This window comes from Gekko japonicus, unplaced genomic scaffold (assembly GCF_001447785.1).
Source record: "Gekko japonicus isolate JY-2015 unplaced genomic scaffold, Gekko_japonicus_V1.1 scaffold998, whole genome shotgun sequence".
Classification (NCBI taxonomy): domain Eukaryota; kingdom Metazoa; phylum Chordata; class Lepidosauria; order Squamata; family Gekkonidae; genus Gekko; species Gekko japonicus.
In genome coordinates, this window is record NW_015164216.1 from 102,016 (window position 1) to 124,860 (window position 22,845).

Sequence of the window (22,845 nt, forward strand, 5' to 3'; positions counted from 1 at the left end):
CAATTCCAGCCTAAGGAAAGCAATGAGAAAAATAAATGACCCAACATCTGAGGCTAGGTGGGTGGCAAGCCAAGAAAAGGCCTTCTCAGGCTAGCAACCCTGATCAGTAAAATATTTGTTTGGATTATTTCCATAGTTAACAAACAGGGTGTGTTCGGCTCAGGTTTTGATTAATTAAATTCTGAATACTGATCTCTAACAATTATTAAAAACAACAATTACACATTTAAAATATATACACAGGAAGGAGGGGCAGTGACTGAACATCAAATGAAACATAAGTTTTGACAGTGATAGAGGAGGACGGATGGATCTCTTTGTTTCACCCAGTGGCCAACATGCCACCTCTGAGGGCTTGTTTCTTGCCTCTGGATATGGACATTGCCTTTAGTCATCCTGACTAGCAAAATATCATAATGGCTTACAGACACTGACAGACCTATCCTCCATGATACTAACAGGCTACTTAAGAAAAGGGCACACAGTAACTGGTGATTAGCCAGGAAATAGTTTTCAAGAATCTGTAGAGGTGAATAAATGACTTTTACCAGTACCATTTGCACATTACTGGGGACTAACTGAAGTAAAAAACAGGAATTCAAATGACCTGCTGGTCTTTTCAGTATTTATAAAGAGTTCAATCACTTACAAGGATTCTGGTAAAAAGCTTTACATATTTGGGAAGAGCTCTTGCATATTTTGAACCTTTGCCCATATTCTTTGCAAACGGGGGAAACTGCTGCAGTTGTTGTGTCTGAAAAAAAAATCAAATGTGAAATGTACAGGAAGAGCAAGCTATCACATAATACGATTTAGAAGAAGAACTTTCCCATTCCAGTCTGTCTTTCAAGGCCACTGACTACAAAAAGAATTTTTATTTATGAGGTCCTTTCAAAAGAAATGTTTTCCACCCAGAACGTTCTGTGAAAGTATTTTACAGATGCAGCCAATTATCTAAATTCTCTAGGATTTGAATCCTGGCCTTTGTTCTCCATTGTCCATAGATAAACAAACAAGCATGTAAGATGTTGTAATCCTAGTGTCCTAGTAAGAATGCAGTTGGAGGGAGGCTATGTTGCAACTTGCAAGCTGTATTCCTGATAGAAGGCTAATGAAAACTAAACCCATCATTGTTGTCTGTTAGCTTTGAGTGTATAATTAGAATGTGGAACAGATGGCAAAATTTTCATTTTAAGTGATAGATTGTTAAAGTAAGATCTGCTGCCAAATAGTAGATTTATTGTTGACAGTGCATATGGCAGAAATCTTGATCCACTTGGATGCATTTAAGGAAACTGCGCTCTGAGACAGAAACACTCATGGATCTTCTTTTTTAAAAAAGATCTCTTTATTTTAGCACTTTATTTATTTATTGTTCACGAAAGGAAGAATTCAATAAAGATACTGTCGTTTGGAGCCTTCAAAAATATTTCACGGAACAGAAATGGACTACCCTGAACCACATGGCTTTTGGTCTACCAGAATCCCCTAACTCTCAGCAATGTGTTTGCGGGATGGGGGATCAGGAAGGTGGAGATAGATCCGCCAGAGAAATGTCTGCAGGATCTGACTCAATGATCAACATTTTGCTATCCCCTTCTCCTTCTAAGATATCTCTAAAAGATAAAAGGCAATTTTAGAATACAGAAAAATGGATCTCATAAAAACAAATAAATCATGGGATATTTACCCAAGATGTAGTATGACTTATGAAGTCACTAGCCGTAAAGCCCGTTGAGGAGGTTATAAAAATGCAAAAGTAACATAAACTCTACAGTCCTGAAAATGAAATGCAATTCTGATTTTATTCTAATGGTTTAAATTTTAGTATAAACTCAGAAAATACATTCTGTACCAAAGCTTTTCCCCCTGTATATCAGACATCATCTCCAGACAGACATCATATAAAAAATATTTCTCTATTGGGCATGTCTGACAAGGCAGTTACACATTTTCTACTAGATTCAAGTACTAGATTCAGTACCCTAGAAGGCACCAAATTTTCTGCTGTAATTATTGCTACTGTTGCAGCCTTGAGGCACAGACCCCATTATTAGCCTTCAAGGAGGGCACTTGACTTCTGTTTTATTTTGCTACAATACACTAACATGGCTACCTGTCTGGAAGCATCTGAAAGCCCCATTGTGATTAATGGGAGCTGGGCAAGAGGGTTCTGGTGGAGCTTCCATTTTTCTCGATAGAGCTTTTGCAAAAGAATTTCATTGTGGCTTATGGTCTTAGCTCTTACTTGGAGTTCATCTACTGCTTGATGCATGGTCCAGTTGATGAGGGCCTGCAAGTGACAGCGCAGCAGCAGAACGCTCACCCACTATGCCGGTGCTTCATACGAGCTCCATGGTCATGTCTTCCCAGTTTGCTACTTCCTGTCAATGGTGTCTGTGGGGAACAGGGAACTGTTCAAACTATGTATTTGTTTGCATGTGCTTCAGCACGAAGCACTCATATTGCATGATTACAGCATGAGTGTGGAAACAGTCTGCACAGTAAGGCCAGTTTACATATTACTAAGTCCTTGTGGCCTTCTCTGGTGGTTTTGTGCTTCCCCAGCATGTGCAGGCCCAATTTTATTTATTTATTTGATTTTGTTTATTCAGATTCAGATTGGAACCTTGGTATATGTGGGAAAGGGGCTTCTGTCTTCTTCCTTGTACTGTTTTCCTGATCTGAAATGTCCCCAAGAAGTCACTGTTTTCTCCATTGGGAAAGCTGCACATAATCACATCTACACAGAGCAAATAGTGGCTCTGTTGGACCATTTCAGTTTGGGAAAACAGTGCAGTGGGGAGAGCTGAAAATCCTTCTCCATGCATGAAGCAGTCCCAGTTTTAACGGGGGCCTCCACACCTCCACAAACAGAACTTCCAGCATGTGGCTAGGGTTGCCACACTCCAGGTGGGGCCTGGAGATGTCCTGGAATTACAGCTGATCTCCAGATGACAGAGATCTGTGCTCTGGAGAAAAAGGGTGCTTTGGAGGGTGGACTCTGTGGCATTGTATCTCCAAATCTCCAGGTATTTCCCAAAGAGAAGTTATCAACCCTATCAAAATTCCTCATGGTGGCTGAGAAAGCTGTAATGCGGAAATCAGTTTCCAGATTGACCCCATCTGGATAAGTGCTTGATCTGGACCCATGCTAATTCAGTGCTTAGTTCTTGTGGCCCTTTCTTACACGCCCAGGGAAATGCTGATCACCACTTTGGAGCCAGGAAGCAATTTTTCTCCAGGGCAGTTTGGCTGGAGATCCTAGAGGGGGTTTTTTGTCATCTACTGGGCATGGAATATAGGTCACTGGGGTTGTGGGGGGAGGTATTTGTGAATTTCCTGCATTGTGCAGGGGGTTGGACTAGATGACCCTGGACTCCCTTCCAACTCTATGATTCTAATAGGCACCCAGGAAACAAAGAAAAATGCTATTGGATTTGGACATGCTCAGAGCAAAGAGAAATGCAGAAATAAGCTATAACTTTCTGAACAATTTAATTAGAAATCTGATGCCAGCTGCTGTGTTATTAAGAATTGTTTTAATTAACGGGACTGGTCCTACAAGGCCTGTGTTTGTGAACACTCTTCAGGGAGTGAGTTCCCTGCACAAAGGGAGGTTTTGCAGAACCAGCACTAAACACAGACATTGCATTTCACACACCACTCTGTTCCCACTTCATTTATTTTGTTTGCACGAAGATGTGAAGATGAGACTAATCACCTCATTTTGACATGTTGTTTTTTCATCACATCTTTAAGACCAAGCGGCAATTGCATTGTATCCAATTCTCCAGGGTGCTGATGTGTAGTTGAATTCAAAAGTTGGGGCTAAAAGAACTGGACTCATAAGTCAAAGGAAAACGGAACAAATGCTTCATTAGATACGTATAAATCTTCAATGGAAGAATGCTCTTCTCCTGCAGTTTTCGCAGTCTTGAACAATATGGAACCTTGAACGATTTGTCTAGCTTAGCTGTAAACCCAATTATAATTTTTCATTAACTCCAAGCAGAATGTGATTATGGAACATGGAAAGAATGAAAATAAGGATGGATGAGTATATGTGCCTGCATGCTTTATCTATGCCTGCAAGGTACAGCTGTTGATCTGGCTGTTTTTGCAGGAAGCAGCAACCAGAGAAATAAGTCTCTGCAACAAGCATCTCAAAACTGAGAGCCTCCTTGGGGCCGTGATCTTCAACATTTCCAGACTCTGGACCTACCTTTAACCCACCCCACAGGCAGCAGTATGCAACCCACTTGTGACAAGAAGTCATACAATATCACCATCACTTGACAGAAAGAGGAAACGCCAGAATTATGTTATCTCAGTATTAAAACCAAGACTGTGGACAGCAGACTGAAGCAGTCAGGATAGGAAATGTAAGCCATATACTAGGAGGTGTAGGCTAGAGAGGAACAAGTCAGAACAGGCAAATTTAGAAACCTCCCTCCTTCCCCACATAAACACATGAAATTACCTCATACTGAGTCAAACCTTTGGTCTATCAAGGTCAACAGTGTCTGCTCTGACCAGCTGTGGCTCTTTGGTGTCTCGGACAGAGGTCTTTCAGAGGTCTAACTAGAATGCCAGAGATTGAAACTTGGGACTTCAGCATGCAGACCAGGTGGTCTACCCCTAAGCCATATAAACTCCCACTTGCCTTCTTATTCTCATTGTTTGGTAGCACCAGGACTACTCACCCTTGTCCAGTATTCCATACCTGTGCCAGCAGCAGCTATGAAAGATCAGCTTTCCCAGGAAGAAATGCAGCATGGAGGCTCTCTAACTATGAAAGATCAGCTTTCCCAGGAAGAAAGGATTCCATTCAGTTACAATAGGGTTTTTTTTTCCTTTGGGGGGTTCCTGTGTTCCCTTCCCATTGTCTTGCACAGAACTTGCAAAATCCTCCACCCTTACTTGGATTTGTTGTGACTCTGTGCTTTGAGAGCAGTCTTTTGGGCAATCTGCATATTGTAACTGCAGGGATTCTCTGGTTTGACATTAATCCTCCTTTTACTTGCATTGCCATAATGGCACTGGGTTCTGTTGAGAACTAGTACATTGCACTGGGCTTGCTGAGCTTGCAACCCGCCCCCCTGCTTAGAGTGTGATTCTGTGCTTCACATCTTTGCCACAATGGCACTGGGTTCTCCTGGGCACTAGTACATTGCACTGGTTCTGCTAGGGGATGTACTAAAAAGAATGAAAGGATTGCCCATTGGAAACAGTGGGAGAAGCTTGAAGATCCATTAGAGATCATGGGAGCAAGGAATGCCAATTGACTTGCATGGGCTCCATTGAAATACATTACAGCAGAATATACATTCTATGAAAATGCCCCTGAGAGTAGCAGAACTGTTTTGGGACAGGAATGACAGCTGCTGGAAGTAGAAGATGTTTTCTGGGAGTGAAATGACAGCCCCTGGGAGTAGCAAAAGTGTTCTGGAACTAGAATTAAAAACCCCAGATTGGAATGGGGTCACCTAAGAATAGGAGACAACTAGTGGCAGTGGAATAACAACTTGCAGAGCAGAATAACAGCATCTAGGAGTAGCAGAAGTGTTCTAGAGTTGGAATGATAACCTCCAGAGTGAAATGACTGCCCCTGAGAGTAGCAGAAGTATTTTGGGGCTGCAATGACAGTCCCTAGAGTGGACTGACAGCCCATGGAAATAACAAAATTGTTCTGGAACTGGAATGACAGCCGCTGGGGGTAGCAGAAGTATTCTGGTCCTGGAATGACAGCCCCCAGAGTGAAATAACAGCCACTGGGAGTAGCAGAACTGTTTGGGGACAGGAATGATAGTTTACAGAGTGAAATGACATCCCCTGGGAGGAGGAGAAGTATTCTGGGACTGGAATGACATTCCCCAGAGTGCAATGATAGCCACTGAGGGTAGCAGAAGTGTTCTGAGACAGGAATGATTGCTCCCAGACTGGAATTACAGCCCTTTGGGGAGCAGAAGAGTTCTGGAAATGATAATCTGACAATCCCCTTTGTGGGCTATCATTCTAGTTCCAGAACACTTCTGCTACAACCCAAAGACTGTCAGTTCACTCTGGGGGCTGTCATTCCAGTGCCAGAACACTTCTGCTATGACCCATGGGCCGGCTATCCATTCTGGGGGCTGTCATTCCAGCTCCAGAACATTCTGCTACTCCTAGGGGCTGTCACTTCACCTGGGGCTGTCATTCCAGTGCCAGAACACTTCTGCCATTCCCAGGGGCTGTCATTCCAGTGTGAGGGCTGTAATTACAGTGCCAGAAGACTTATGTTACTCCCAGGGGCTGTATTCCACTCTGCAACCTGTCATTCTTGTCCCCAAACACTTCTCCAACTTCCAGTGACTGTCATTCCACTCTGGGGTCTGTCATTCCAGCTCCAAAACACTTCTGCTACTCCTAGGTGCTGTCATTCCTCTCTGTGACCTGTCATTGCAGTGCCAGTAGACTTCTCTTACTCTCAGGGGGGCCCATTCCACTTTGGGGGGTATCATTCTAGCCCATGGAAACTTCTACTACTTCTAGAAGCCGTCATTCCATTCTGGGGACTGTCATTCCACTGCTAGAATGCTTCTGCCACTCCCAGAGGCTGTCATTCCACTTGGGGGGCTGTCATTTCAGTCCCGGAGCACTCATTCTATTTCTGGGCACTGTCATTTCTTTCTGGGGCCTGTTATTCCAGTCCCAGAGCAGTTTATCTGGGCTCAGAGGCATTTATTGAAAATTTGATCTACATTTTCATTGCAACTATTTTATGCTGTAATGTATTTCAGTGGAGCCCAGGCAAGTAAATTGGCGTTCCTGATTTCCATTATCTTCAATGGGCCTTCAGGCCTCTCCCATTGTTTCCAGTGGCAATCCTGTCATTCCTTTTACTACATCCCTTCTACTGGGCTTGCAACCCCCCCCCCAACTTGGAGTGTAATTCTGTGCTTCACACTGTTCCTGTTGAGCTGGCATTGTCACAATGGCACTGGGTTCTGCTGGGCACTAGTACATTGCACTGGTTCTGCTGGGCTTGCAACACCCCCCCTGCTTGGAGTGTGATTCTGTGCTAGACATCAGTCCTTGTGAGTTGGCATTGCCACAATGGCACTGGATTCTGCTGGGCACTCTTTGATTGCATTGATACTGCTCGGCACTCTGTACATTGCACTGTTTCTGCTGGGCTTGCAAAAAGGTGCTCCCCTTCAGTTTCTACTGCAGAGATTCTCTGGCTTGACCTTAGCCCTGTTGGATTTGCACTACCACAGTGGCACTAGTTCTGCTGGGCACCTTGCACTGATTCTTCTGAGCTTACAAAAATGCCCTCCACCTTCAGTTTCTACTGCAGAGATTCTCTGTTACTTTGATTCTGTTCTTCTGGGCTTCTATTGCCCTTGCCTTTTTTGGCTGTTTTTTTCTCCACTGGAAACAATAGAGTTAGGGAAACCCTCTTTGGGGGGGGTCATAACTCAGACACCATAAATCTAATTCTCATCAAACTTGGAGGGCAGGTAAAGGAGAGTCAGCCAGAGATTCCCTGAGAGTTTGGTGCCTCCAGCATGTGGGAGGGGGATTCTACTGTGTCACAAACCTCACAAACTGAACCAGTTTGTTTAGCCCCTAATTGTTCGTTATGGTTCATGGTTTGAAAACCTTGCATGCCACAAACCAAACCACATTTTCTTGGTTCATGCCCATCCCTAGCAGTGGCCAGGCTAGGCTAGGCAAGAGGAAGAGAGAGAAGGCAACGGAGCGCTTTAGTTAGAAGGGAGACAACTCTGTAGTTGCATGTAATAACATGGAATCTACTTCCATGCCAAATGGCTTGCCTCACTGTCCTTCTGCATGGCATCTTTGCTCACTAAATTTGGGCACTACCACCAGGCCCTTCCAAGAAAACACCTCAAAGGTTGGCACTCTAGGGACTCATGAACTATTTTTGAAGCTCTGCAATCCATCTGAGAGGTATAACCCAAAGAATGGAGACCACTGTTTTAGAAGACAGAGTCATGAAAACAGTAGTAGTGGTCTCAGTCACAGTAAGTGAAGTGCCAGTAGTTAAAAGCCAGAATAATATAGGTATATCTATCTTACAAACATAGTTTTATATCCATTTAATGTTCATGGCTTCTCCTCCACCCCAAGAATCTTAGGAACTGTAGTTTGGTAAGGGTATTGAGAATGTTCTTATATTGATAGGTTCCTCACAGAAGAATTCCTTAGGAACAAGGACTATTGATTGAAATTTTTAGTATATATACTTCCTGTAAGATGATATGATGATACTGTCTGAGCATGTGAATGCTACATATTTAAACCGCATTAACAGCCATTTCCTTTCACTTCATGAGGCAAGAACTGTGGTTCTATTTAGAAAGGTGGAGATTAGGAATCCCTAGGATAATTCTCTGCTATTCACACAACTGTAATCCTGTTTGTGTGAATGTGTGTGTGTGTGTGTGTGTGAAGTGCCACCATGTCACATCCAATTTATGGCAAACCCAGCAGGCGGGTTTCAAGGCAAGTGAGAAGTAGAAGTAGTTAGCCATTGCTTTCCTCAGCAGACTCTCCCTTGGTGGTCTCCCTTCCAAGTACTGACCCTGTTTAGCTTCCAAGATCTGAGGAGATCAGGCTATACCATGACAACTTCCCTCCCTATAATTTCATACTGTCCATTATCCCAAGCATCTGTGCTGAAGGGAAAATCCCATTTGTTGTAGTAAACGTTGCCTTCTCACTGACTCACTTACACTTAAACTGCAGCCATGCCCTAATCTGGGTCATCTTGGAGCCCCGGAATCTTAGAATCACTAAGAATCTTAGAATCTCTGTAATCACCCCTGGCACCACTGATGCAATCCCTGCTACAGATCCTAACCTCTGCACAAGATTGGGCCAATAATCAAATTCCCCATTGAAGTCTATTCATTTCAAAATCTATAGACAGGGGACTCCAGCTTCTACAACTCTGTAGCTGGTTCTGTGCCAGAACCTCTTTTCTTAGTTGGTTCTGCTCCTATACCTTCTTCCATCTTTTGCTGAAATCACTAAACCCTGTGCTCCTGAAATTTGTCCATCAAGGAACCCCAGTTATGTAGCTGATGTTAGTTTTGGATCAACAAGGAGCCAACCATCTTCAATCAACTTTTCCTTCTCCTGCTCCAGATAAAATTGCATCACATTGCATCACATTCTTCTCTGCAGGACAGGCAACATATGATTTTCCTTTCTCCCTTCATTTCCCCTTAGATTCTCATACACACCCTGATTAGGCAACAACCAAGAACAGCATAGCTAGGATTGTATTACTGTATTGCAGACCAAAAAGTCTGTAGCACAGCAATTCAAGACCCTAGTGCCACGTGACGGAGTGAGCTCCCATCTCTGGCCCCAGCTCCTGCCAACCTAGCAGTTTGAAAGCAAGAAATTGCAAGTAGATAAATAGGTACCACTTTGGTGGGAAGGTAACAGTGCTCTGTGCACCTTGGTGTTTAGTCATGCTGGCCACATACATGACCATGGAAATGACTTCGGACAGTGCTAGCTCTTTGGCTTGGAAATGGAGATGAGCACCGCCTCCTAGAGTTGGATTCAACTAGCTTTCGAGCAAGGGAAACTTTATTGCAATGTTGTTTTATGCTTTTTGCTTTCGCTTGAATTCCATGTTCTAGCTCTGTATCTTGGTAATGGATTTTCCCCCCCAAGACCTGCACTCTTTCTCTCATCTTTCTAAGATTATTGTGCTAGAAAGGGATCTATGTATACATCAGATGATGGAGAAATTTGGGTTTAGTCGAAGGGATCCAAATAAGTAGAACTATGTTAAGTAGAAGCAAAGTCTTTATTCAGTTGACCATGGTCAAAGAAAGTATCTATCCCTACAAAAGTTCAAGATACTGACAACTTTAGAAGATAAGCAAACATAGGCAAATTGACATTCAGGATCTTGCAGAACTGTTACACTAATTACACAATGAAAACTCAATGCAGCACAAATCTAAACCAATAGAAAAGGAGTCTATACTTCCCTTTTATGCGCATATGCACATATGCTTTTGTCTGTAAAGTTGTCAGTGTCTTAAACTTTTGTAGAGATACCGTAGATACTTTGCTTGACCATGGTCAACTGATTAAAGACATTGCTTCTATACCGCTCAATCCCGGAGGCTCTGAGCGGTTTACATAGGCATATTATACTTCCTATCTAGGGCCACAATGTATATAGGGGAGGTGAGTGCCTACCAGGCACCCTGCCGGCTTGTTCTTTCTTCTTCCTGCGGCTTCGTGGTGGGTTCTATCTTGGCGCGGCTCTGCAGCGGCTCCTTCTGGGTTGGTTCCATAGTCCGCGACTGTTTTACTTCAATTGAATCCAAATTTCTCTGTCACAGACTGAAATGGTCTCAGATAATTATCCTGGAACCAATGCTCCCTCTAAGCTGTGGAGTCTTGTGAGCAAAAATTCTACTTTGTGAGCTACTGGCATTAAAGTTGTGAGTGAGTGATATGGCTACTGCATAAATTAGTTTGCTCTGGAGCCATCCTTCCTTGGCTAAGACAAAAATGTGTGAGCTGGAGGCTAAAAAAACTGTGAGCTAGCTCATACTAACTCAGCTTAGAAGGAATACTGTCCAGAATACCTGTATGGTTCTACATGTGTAGAGGACACTCTACATGTGACAGGCATTACACAAGGACCAATTTGGGTTATCAGCAATGCTCCCTCTAAGTTGTGGAGTCTTGTGAGCAAAAATTCTACTTTGTGAGCTACTGGCATTAAACTTGTGAGCATGCGATGAGATTTGGCTTCTGCATAAATTACTTTGCTCTGGAGCCCTCCTTCCTGAACTAAGGCAAAAATTTGTGAGCTGGAGGCTAAAAAACTCTGAGCTAGCTCACACTAACTCAGCTTAGAGGGAATACTGGTTATCAGTTCTACTGAATGACATGAGTAGGATTCTGGGTAGAACTGCTTAGAATTGCTCCTTTAGTCATTCATCACTACTAATGTTAGGGGGCACCACTTTTTCTTCCACCCATAGTATTCAATAGCAACTGATGTGCTAGATGAAGAAGGTATTGCATTTTCCCAGTGACCAGATATTGTGATTTGAATGCTGGAAATATCCCAGAACATAAGAAAAGCTCTACAGGATTAAAGCAGTGGTCTATTTAGTCCAGCATCCTGTTTCACACAGCAGGCAACCAACTGGCTTGGAAGACCAACAAGCAAGGACAGAGGTCAAGTCCTGCCCTTGATGTCACCTCTTAGCACTGGTATTCACCCATTTTCAGGTAGTTAGACAGATGCGTAAACCTTGTGATGTGTGACATGGCTGTATATTTTTGTGCTACAAAATGGCAGGGCTTTTCAACACTTAACTAATTATCTTTCCTGAAGAGCTGACTAAATATGGTTAGGAACACTCCCCAGTATGATTACTTGGAACTGGGACCTAGTTTTCAGGTTCTATGGATAAGTTTGGGCTTCACTTGCCCTTAAGAATTCCTGTGCTTGTTTTACCACTAGGCCCTTGCAAGGTGCAGAATATAAAATATTCCATTGTTTGAAATATTACAGACTTGTGCTTATATTATCTCTTCTGGTGCAACTTGTATGAGTGACCTGACTTCCTGGGGTTCCCCCCCCCTTCTTTTTGTTAAAAGAAAGAGAAAATGTTGACAGTGAATAATGAAACTCCAGTCATCCCAAGTTAAACATTTATACTTTGGCCCAAGATGTTATAGCTTTCCTGTGACATTTCATTGTTTTAAATTCCCTTTTCATATGTCCAAGGGCAGCAGTCAAATACCAGCCATTTAGAGGTGCTATTAACACTTTTTTGTGTGTCCTTTCCTAAACAAATTCTAAGTCAAACATGACACACTCTAAGTCAAATGTGACGCACATTCCACCTTTCCAACCAGGTTTATAAGAATGTAGGCAGTTTAATAAATTAGCCCATGGCTCAGAAGAAGGAGAACGAGAACCAGCTTCGCATGCCTTTCCGCTTTCAGAAAATAAAATATTGCTCTCCCTTGTAAGGTGGAAATTCTCACTGAAGCCAAATGGTGTTTCCCTTCATTTTCATTCAGAATCAGTGAGAACAGTGGAAATACTTCATAATCTTATTTAGGAAACCAGTTGTTGTTGCCACATTTGATAAAGTCACACTTTTAGAAAAACACTGCAGAAGAAATACAGCCCTTGGACAAGGATTAACAGCATCCGGGTTCAGCCCTGAAACATGAATATATCTCCAAACCTCGTGTCAGGATGAAATTCGAAGATCAGAATAACTCATCCATATGTGTACTCATAAATCAAAGTCTGCAGAGAAGCCTCGAAACAACTCTAAAGCAGAAGCCGCTATAAAGCCCTCCAACGTTAACCACATTTCTCATGAAAGTGATTTGTGTGCACATCCTTCTGTTAGCTAAAATAGTGGTGTCAGAAGCAGTGGACCTTGTGGGGTTTTGTCTTTGGAACACAGAAGTCAAACATTCCAAAGCATGGGCTGTTCTACAGCAGGTATACTGTAAACATTAGAACAGAACACAGTCAACATTTGGGGCAAGCTTTAGTTTGTTACTAGAAAAATGCCCATCATGATGACAACTTGGTACTTGTGGCGAGAAGGCTTGTATGTCATAAGAACCCTTGGGTGGTGCAATACATTTCTCCATGCCCTTCACCCAAAGACATAGTGTACCATTCCTCTTCTGACTCCTATCAGTGACGAACAGGCCACACACTGTCAGCTGCAAAGGAAGAATGGACACTGAGAAGTTGTCAGAGCCCAGCAAGGCTTTGATTAGGTGGAAAGGGAGCAAGATAATACCTTTATTGGAGTCAAGGTTCAGCTCCAGGATGTGGGACTCTCTGATGTGATATTAAAAAATATACTAATTGGACTATCACCTAATTCACATGAGATATTCTTATTGCATCTTGGGCTGCCTTGTCCAGAAGTGGCCAATTTGAAGAGAGAGAGAGAGAGACTTAATCTCGCCCCTGCCCATATTTGGCTGACACAAGGGAACCTTAGAAAGGCCATGAGGATACTTTCCCAATGGTTGTTAAATCACAAGGTTGCTGAAGGCTGCACTTGTGGTACTTTAAACAACTCTTTTATCTGCACTCACCATGGACACTGGCAGCAAAGGTGGAATGAGGGAGAGTTAGATGAGAGGAGGGTTCCACCTCCCAAAGTTTATGAATATGGAAGAGCCATAGCAGAGAGAGATCAAATCCTATAGGTAATGGAGCCTGGGGATCCATCCAGCAATGACTAAGTGCGGTTTATGGAGCCTAACTTGAAAGCGAGCATGATACATACACTATATATGGTATGGAAAACAGGCATGCCTTAATTTACAACTTACATGCATTAGAGACCACAGGCGAATTATTAAGGATCTTCAGTCATCTATTGAATAGGTTTTTATTTTTTAAAAAATCAGGCTATAATAGGTGCCATGCATAACACAATAGGATGCTGATTTGTAAAGGTCCACTTTAATAGCTTCAGTAACTATGAGGACAACAGCATCAGTCTACTGACTCAAATATTAGTGGAACTTCTTTCCTTGACAGCCTTGTTCAAATATTTCCTGTGATCTTTTAATTAAAGCATAGTGACAGCTTTTCTTTTTGGTGACTAATTATTGTTACGCTTGATCTTATCCTCTAGCTTCTCTTATTTGTTCCTCACTGTTAACTACCTTGAAAATAAACAACAGGGCTCATGCTTTGTACTGTCATCAGTCTTTCAATGATTATTGTCCCCTAATCAATCAGTCATAGGGGAGTGTTGTTTTGGGGTGCTATAAGAGAGGCAAGCAACAAAACTATGTTCCACAGATGGAAATCCTTTACTGGACTCAATCCAAACATTTCTAGCTTAGATTTTTCACTCAGAAGTAGCCTGAGCTTTTTGAATGCCCAAAGGAGTTATCAATTCATGGAAAATAAACATGATTCATTACTCTTTTCCCTGCAAACAATTTACAATCCATTTTCAGATAGAAGGCAGTGCAGTGAAATGCATGGCAATAGCCCAGATATGAGAACATTTGGAATGTGGATTCACAATTCATGCATCAACCTTAATAATACTGTGGACAATTACATCGGATGTGGCTACTGGTAACACCACCAGATCATCTTAGGAAATGACCTATTTGGGATGTGGCTACTGATGACACCACCAGATCATCTTAGAAAATGACCTATGAGACCCTAAATCTATTTAATCCAGACTTTTGGTAAGAGAGAAAAGAAGAGCAGAAGAGGGTATTTCAAATAAAGTTTGAAGTCAGCTGGAAGGCTGCTTCATGGGACTGGGCCAAATATCCTCTAATTCAGTTTGAAAGTAGCACATGTGATGCATCCAAATTGCCAAAAGACTGCTCACTTCACAGAACATTTGTCTGATGCTGTTTGGACCCCTTTTGTTCGGTTGCCACCTCTCAGTTTCATTTTCCTTTCATTCTGTTTGAAAGTAGCACATGAGATGCATCCAAATTGCCAAAAGACTTCACTTCACAGAATATTTGTATTAGTCTGATGCTGTTTGGAGCCCTTTTGTTTGGTTTCCACCTCTCAGTTTCATTTTCCTTTCATTCTATCAATGTCCTTGGCCTCACTGGTCCATGCTGCTGTTTCATCTTCTTTGCTGCTGTGAGCCACATGATTTTGTTTGAGAATTCATGATTTATGTAACACCAAAAGTAGCATTGTGGGATTGACAATAAAATCCCATGGACCACCACTGTCAATGGGTGGATCCACTAATCTGCTTACACAAGGATTGTGGATCTTCCCTGTTCTCTTCTGCCTGCCTCCACATTACTGCAAACACTCTGATCTGATCTGCATCTGCAAACTCTGATCACACTCTAATACAGGAAGCAGCCCTATACTGAATCAAACCCATAGTCCATTAAGGTCAATATTGTCTACTCAGACTGGCAGCAGCTCAGGCAGATAGAAGTCTTCCATATCACCTTCAACTTGGTCCTCTTAACTGGTGATGCCAAGGATTGAACCTAGGCCTTTCTGCATGCCAAGAAGATACTCTACCACATGCAGTCCTAGATCTCCATATTACATGCAGTCCTAGATCTCCGTATCAGGGGATCTTTTGTCTGTGCTTGAAACAAGTACAAATTTGAGCAATACCTCAGGGAGGGGTTTGGAAAGGCAGACTGTGAGGAAGTTTTAATTTTTATTGAACACTTAAAATTAATAGAATGAAAAGCAGGAAAATGTAGGTAGATTGAAACAGCAATATAAAACACTGCACTGGGGGAAATTACTGTAATGTAAGTAACTTAATTGTATATAAAACTCACCACATCTATGACCCTAGCAACAACTAGCAAATCAAAAAATTCCTAGTGGAAGCCATCCTGGTTACATTAGATGTCCCTCCCACAGGCTGATCCATAAAGTCAGAACCTGCCCTCAGTACAATATAGAGTGCCCTTAGAGAGATGGAATGGAGGGAAGGAGGTCAAAGGATGCAGGTTCTCTCTGAGCAGTGCTTGAAGTGAAACGATAGAACTTGGGAGGAAGAAACAGGGAGAGTTTTAAAGAAGCCAAGCTGAAGGTTTCATATGTTGCCTGGTCTGGAAGTCTTAGTGCTACTGAAGAAGTTCCCAAGTAGCCAAAGGGTTTAGGTGGAAGGGAGGAGTCTCTGTTTATGATTTCAGCAGCAGACGAACAATCTGTGGGGATGAGACTGAACTTAATTGCTTCTAGCTGGGTGGCTATTTTTATCCTGTTTTTACTTCAACATTTTCTATTGAGGCCAAATCCCATTGGTGGCATTTTTGGGATATTTCTAAAGTTAACAAGAGAAGGAGCATAAAATATCCAAATTTGGTCATAAGGAAGAAGAGGCACAGGAATATCTGTATCAGTTAAGGCAGAGGGGAGACAGGATGGTTTAGATGGGATGACTGAATTAGTGGCATACCTGATTGACAAAGGCTAGGACATAGTTTCGCTTGTGATTGGATTTCCAGGGAAGTCTGCATTTTAAGGCAGATTCCTAGATGGCCCTAGGTCAGTTACTGTCCTTCCAACCTCAGTTATCAATAATGGCTTGAACTCTGATAAGACCTCAGGAAGCCATAGAATAGAACTATTGTAAAGAAGAAGAGGAGAAGAAGCAAAGATTGGATTTATACCCCACCCTTCACTCGGAGTCTCAGAGTGGCTTACAATCTCCTTCGCTTCCTCTCCCCACAACAAACACCCTGTGAGGTAGGTGGGGCTGATAGAGCTCTGAGTGGACTGCTTGTGAGAGAACAGCTCTGAGATAACTGTGGCTTGCCCAAAGTCACCCAGCAGCTGCATGTGGAGGAGTGGGGAATCAAACCCAGTTCTCCAGATTAGAGTCTGCCGCTCTTAACCACTACACCAAACTGGCTCTACTTCCTGGCTTCTTCCTTGTGAGTCAGTCAGGATCTTGATTGGATGTAGTCTGATCTCAATTCCCCAGTTTTAATCTCAAACATAAAATCTCTTCTGCAATCTTAGACATTCTATAGCCTGAAAAGTTATAGAGGTGGCTCAAAAACCTGGCTACAAACACAAAGCTGCTTTTGGAGTTATACCCAGTAGTCCTTTCCAACACCTGCCACTTAAGCTCATAGCACCAGTTACGAACATAAAGGCTTTATTGTTGATCTGTTTGGTTGTCCACAAACAATTTGAGCATCAGGTTTTCTTTTCACATACTGAAACAGTCAAGAGAAATCCACAGTATTTCACTCATATACATTAGCCTAGTGGGACTTCACATCTCCCCTCTCCATCACAGACCTCTTGTCACTGTATACTGCTCTCAGCAGCCAATCTTTCCCAGATTCCAAAGGGACTGCTTGGGTGGAGAGTGGGAAAAAGTCATAATCATATGCACCTTCCACTGGTGGATCACTGGATATCAGTGAGGTCAACTGAGTTCAATCACAGGAAGAGGAAAGAAGATGAAAATGGAATAAAAAAGAACAGCACTGTAACAACACAAGTATTTTTGAAAAATGTGCACAGAAGATCAGTGAAAATGTGAGGTTACTACCTTCTTCCAAATGAACGGACCAACCCTGCTTAGCTTCCGAGATCTGACAAGATCTGGCTAGCCTGGACTATCTGGGTCAGGGCAGAGCATAACCTGTCAGATCTCGGAAGCTAAGCAGGGTTGGTCCTGGTTACTACTTGGATAGATCTCCAAGGAAGTTTAGGGCTGCTACGCAGGGGCAGGTAAAGACAAACCACCTCTGAACGTCTCTTGCTTTGAAAACCCTACGGGGTTGCCATACATCAGTTGCAACTTGAGAGCACTTTCCGCCACCAGTTTGGATTCCACCTTAATACCGTACCTTCAACGTGTTTCTCATAGTAGTTTGGTAGACATATCCATGAAAAGAACACTGTACATTCTGGATTAATATAAACCAGAAAAATTATCAGTGTCACAGGTCTGTTCACTGGATTCTGGTATGTTTCCCAGATGACTATCAGTGCTAAATTACTTGCTCACTCCCATTTAATATAGCTCTGTATAATTATACTGAACTTATTATGATGCTCAGCTCTGCATTTAAACCTTTTACATTTATGCCTTTAATGACCACTTTCAGGAGAAGTGGTACTTTCATATAATTGCATTAGGAATTACACATTAGTGTACCTGATGCATTTTTAATAAAAAAAATCGCCAAGAGTCTAGATAGCCCAGGGTGGAGAATAGCTTACAAAAGTAGAAGCTGGTAAGAAATATTATATTGAAAGTTGAAAAGGCTGTATTTTAGCAAAATTAACACTGCAAATAAAAATGTTTCAATGCATGTAAATTAAAGGTCAGCCCACATAAATGTAATGTCCTTCTAGAAATCATAGCCTTTTCTATTCGCTACAAGATGTGCTGGAGGGGTTACACTGGACCACTGGGAAGAGAAGGGGAAATGATTTCATCTAAAAGGAAAGTACAAGAAGTTTGCCCTCTGCAGAAATCCAAGTCCGAGGAAGCAACAGCTGTTCTTCTGTGTCCCTGTGCTCCCATCTCTAATCAGGTTAGGGACCAAAACAACTTTTACAAACAAAATTTGTTTCCAGTCATCTGTACCCTTGAAGATTAAAATATGCAACATTCAATGTTATATAGCACAATCCCTATTGAATTTGTTCTCAGTATATAATGAGGAAAACACGTCAAGGTCTCTTCTGGCTGGTGAAGAGTACTAAATAACATAAGAGCACTTAATAGCATGAGAAAGTGCTCTGTTTTCTGGCTTTAGCTCCCTTCATTTGGTTTTTCTTTGCAAGCTAATTACACCAAAATTTAGTAATTATTACAATAGCACTACAATGATCACAAGCTCCACTCCAGTTAGAGGGGTATTTACAATGCAATCCTAGGCATGTCCACTCAGACATTCCTACATTCAGTGTTGCCTACGTTGGGGTAAGTAGGCATAGGATTGCACAACTAGCAATGCCTTTGCAAAGGAAAGTTACACCCTTGTAAGTCCACGGCACTGCAAGTCTACTGGATTTCCAAACAGTTTTATATGGAAACAATGGGATCATAAATTTGGGCTCAGGACTGGGCTTCAATTAGAGCAACCGCAGCATACAGAGCTCCCCCCACCCATTTTATCCCCACAACAACCGTATGAGATAGGTTAGGCTGAGAGAGAGCGACTGGCCAAGTTCACCCAGCTTTGTGGCTATGTGGGAAATCTGAACCACTCTAATCTAGCACTCTAATCACTATACATACTGCTCTTCCCTTTACTGTAACTACTTTCATTAAAATCTGGAGTGGCTTCTTAGTGCTGCCCCATGCCCCCTTCCCTGCCTTGAATGGGGTTCCAATGCCTTTGTTTGGTGTAGTTGTTAAGTGCGCAGACTCTAGTCTGGGAGAACCGGGTTTGATTCCCCACTCCTCCACTTGCACCTGGCTGGATGGCCTTGGGCAAGCCGAAGCTCTGATAAGAGCTGTTCTTGAAAAAGAGCAGTTTCTGTCAAGAGCTCTCTGAGCCCTGCCTACCTCACAGGGTGTCTGTTGTGGGGAGGGGAAGGGAAAGGAGTTTGTAAGCTGCTCTGAGACACCTTCGGGTAGTGAAGGGCGGGGTATGAATCCAATCTCTTCTTCTTCTTCTTCTTCTTTTCTCCCCATCACTCTATCAATCTGTCAGTCAGTCTGTCTGTCTATCTGGTTGGTTGGTTCCTGTCTGCTCAAACATAAGGTGGCTCACAAAAGCAGCAATTGTCAGAATATCAGAAGCATCCATCAACAAGTAAGCAACAATTAAGAATTAAAACACAGAGTTAAGAACAATACACAGTTCATAACACGGCCAAATCTGTCAAAACAGTTTGCTCTCTGCCAAATACGTCTGAAAAAATGCTATGTGGGGGGGGGGGGATCTTACATGGCTTCCTGAACTCAGTAAATGAAGGCTCCCTTCACTACCAACAGTGGCAGGTAGTTCCAGAGGAATGAATCCACCACAACCGGAAAAACCCATGTTGCTGAACAGACAGTCTTAGGAGAGGGTATCACCAGGAAAAGTCTGTCTTAGGAGAACAACTGGTACTAGGAGTATAGCAAAAGATGTAATAAATATGAGGGTCCCAGGCTGTGAAGGGTTATTTTTATGTGCAAATCAGGCTCGTAGTCAGAATTTCTTTTGGGTGGGCCACTGGAAGAATTGGTGGGGTGTGACATCACAAAGTTAAAAAAATTAAAATTCACTCATGCTGAATCCTTCCCCCTGCCTCCCCCCTGCAGCTATCTTGCCAGCCTGTTCTTCCTCCTGGGTTCAGACTGAGCTGGTGCTGGGAGGGAGCTACTAAAACTACTAAAAATTAAAATAAACTTTAAAAAGACTTTTCGGCTTGGAACTTGTGAGGTGGGGCCTGTAAGTGAGGGGGTGTGGCCCCAAAAAAGGACTCAGGAAATATCTGGGGACTTTGGGGGTCAGGCCCAGAGACTTCGGGGATGGAGCCAGGAGCAAGGATGTGACATCACTTTTGTGATGTCACTAGGGTTGCCTGGTGAGGCCGACAAGTTGGAAGGAAGTTCTGGCTATTGTAGCAGGAACTCCTTTGCATATTAGGCCACACACCCCTAATGTAGCCAATCCTCCAAGAGTTTACAGAGCTCTTCTTACAGGAGCTACTGTAAGCTCTTGGAGGATTGGCTACATTAGGGGTGTGTCACTTAATATGCAAATGAGTACCTGCTACAAAAAGAGCCCTGGAAGCATTCCTTTTAAATGTATTCCTTTTAAATGCTTTTCCTCCATTGGAAATAATGGAATATGGGGCACCTTCTTTTGGGGCTCATAGAATTGGACCCCCGTTGTCATGGGTGCTGAGGAAGGGCCATTGTCAGTGCCAGCAGAACCCACAGCTGGCCCCTCTAAAGCTTCAGAGATCGGCAATTTGCCATCACCACCCACACTGCCACCTGGCTCAGAAACAGTTGACGAGGAGCAGCCACAGATGGAAAGCCCTCCCGACTCGCCCCCGAGAGTTGCTCGCTTACGAGACCAACTCCGGCAGGACTTAGCAACAAGGTGACATGCAGCTCGTTTGCAGAGCAGACGGTCAGTTAGCCCTGAGTTTTGACAGACACTTGGCTGCTGGTGCCACTGCGCTAATTGGAAACAGCAACAGAGGGCTATTTAGCATCAGGCTCTAAGCTGGCTCCTTTGTGGAAGCAAACTCATCAACTCCATGACACCTCCTGGTTCCAGACCTCGTACCTGCTCCTCTCCTCTGGCTTCTGGCTTGAATGACCTTGCTCCTGTTTGTGCTTTGGACTTTTGCTCTTCGTTCCTGCTCCACTCCTTTTGGCTCAAGACCCCGGACTGAACTTGGACTTCCCTCTGCCTGCACCCCAGACCTTGACACCCGGGTCCAATCCTTTTGAAACTTGGGTTGTTGGACTTCCGGTCTGTGGCTCAGTGATGGCGGATGCTCTCCTCTACCCCTGGGGAAGTGATTCGCGCTCCAGTGGAGCTGGAGGGGTGCCACCTCAAGTGGTACCCCCAGGTGAGCCTTAGTTAAAGGCTCCAAGCCGGGGGCGCTGGGGTGGGGCGACCTCTTCGATGGCGTAATGCCGGAGAATTGAGGTGCTCCTTCTTGCCCCAATTGGTCCACCCACTGCGAGGTTCGGTTTTACACTGAGCATAGCCGATGCCGACCGGGACAAGCAGAGAAGGTCAGCGAATGAGCGATGCTACAAGGGTCTATGTATAGACCGGCAATGAAGTGGAGAAAGAGCCAAGCGGAAAAGTTTTAAAAGTGAGTTCTCCCCCCCCCCAATGGAAAGCGGCGTCGGGAAGGAATTCCAGACGTAAACAAATGAACTGTTGTATATAAACGGAGGGGGGAGGAGAGAAGGGGAAATGTCAAAGTGTGTAAGAGACTTAGCTGCGTTTGCGAAGATAAATGCGTCTCTTTTGAAGAAGGGTGAAAGAGGTCCTTCTAGTGTAAACAAAGCTGAAAATGGCTGGCGCGTGAGGCAAACTGGGCAGAGGGCCAGGAAGAGGCGGTCAAAGTCCAAGAGGGGAAGAAATGGGTGACGTGTTCTCCAGGCTATCGGAACTGCTCAAGCCGATTAACGAGAGGCTCGATGGTATTAACCAACAGATGACCGTTTCAAACCAAAACCTGGCAAAGCAGCAACAACAGATTGCCGAGTTGACAAAGAAATCGATGCAAACAGAAGAAAAACTTTAAGAGACTGTACATTACACCAAGAAAGTTAAAAAGAAGATTGGTCTGTTGGAACAGCGGCAAGACTTTCAGGAAAGAAGGTTGCTGAACCTGCAAATGGAGAAAGCAAACAAGACACTCAGATTTCAGGGGATTGCTGAATTGCAAGGAGAAAACTTGAAGAAAATGATGGCAGAGCTCATCGCGTCGGCGGTGGGGGAATCAACGGCAGAAGCAGAAAAAAATTATGAAACTGCGTTCCAATCCATTTTAGATTTTCAAGAAGGAGAGATAATGATCTTCAGAGATACGAATGGGATAATGGATCCAAAAAAAGATAGCTGGGGGGAAACCCCTATGGAGGCAAACTACCCAAAAATGTGTTTGATTATCTGAAAATGTTACAATTGGAAGATGCTTGGAAGATCAAAAATCCGAATACCAGAGACTATACTTTCTTTTCTGACAGACTCCAAACACATTCAAGGATTGATATGTGCTGGATATCAAAAGCCTTAGTTATTAATCTAGAGAGTGCAAAGATACAACCAAAAACCTTTGCAGATCACAATCCATTAGAGGTAACTAATCATTGATAATATCTACAGCAGTTTACACAATCACTTTTCCTCAGGTGTGTCCCAACACATGAGCAAAATTGACAAGTTTACCGTAGGAGAGGATGACAGTACATACATTCTACACTTTTACAAAACTGACTTGGATGCTGCCCAACTGTAGCTTCATTGGGATAAGAACATAAGAACATAAGAACATAAGAGACGCCAATGTTGGATCAGGCCAAAGGCCCATCCAGTCCAACACTCTGTGTCACACAGTGGCCAGAAATACCAGTGCCATCAGGAGGTCCAGCAGTGGGGCCAGGACATTAGAAGCCCTCCCACTGTTGACCCCCCCAAGCACCAAGAAGACAGAGCATCACTTGCCCCAGAGCCCCTAGCTATACCTTGTGGCTAATAGCCACTGATGGACCTCTGCTCCATATGCTTATCTAATTCCCTTTTGAAGCCATCCATGCTTGTAGCACCCACCACTTCCTGTGGCAGTGAATTCCAAGTGTTAATCACTCTTTGGGTGAAGAAGGACGTCCT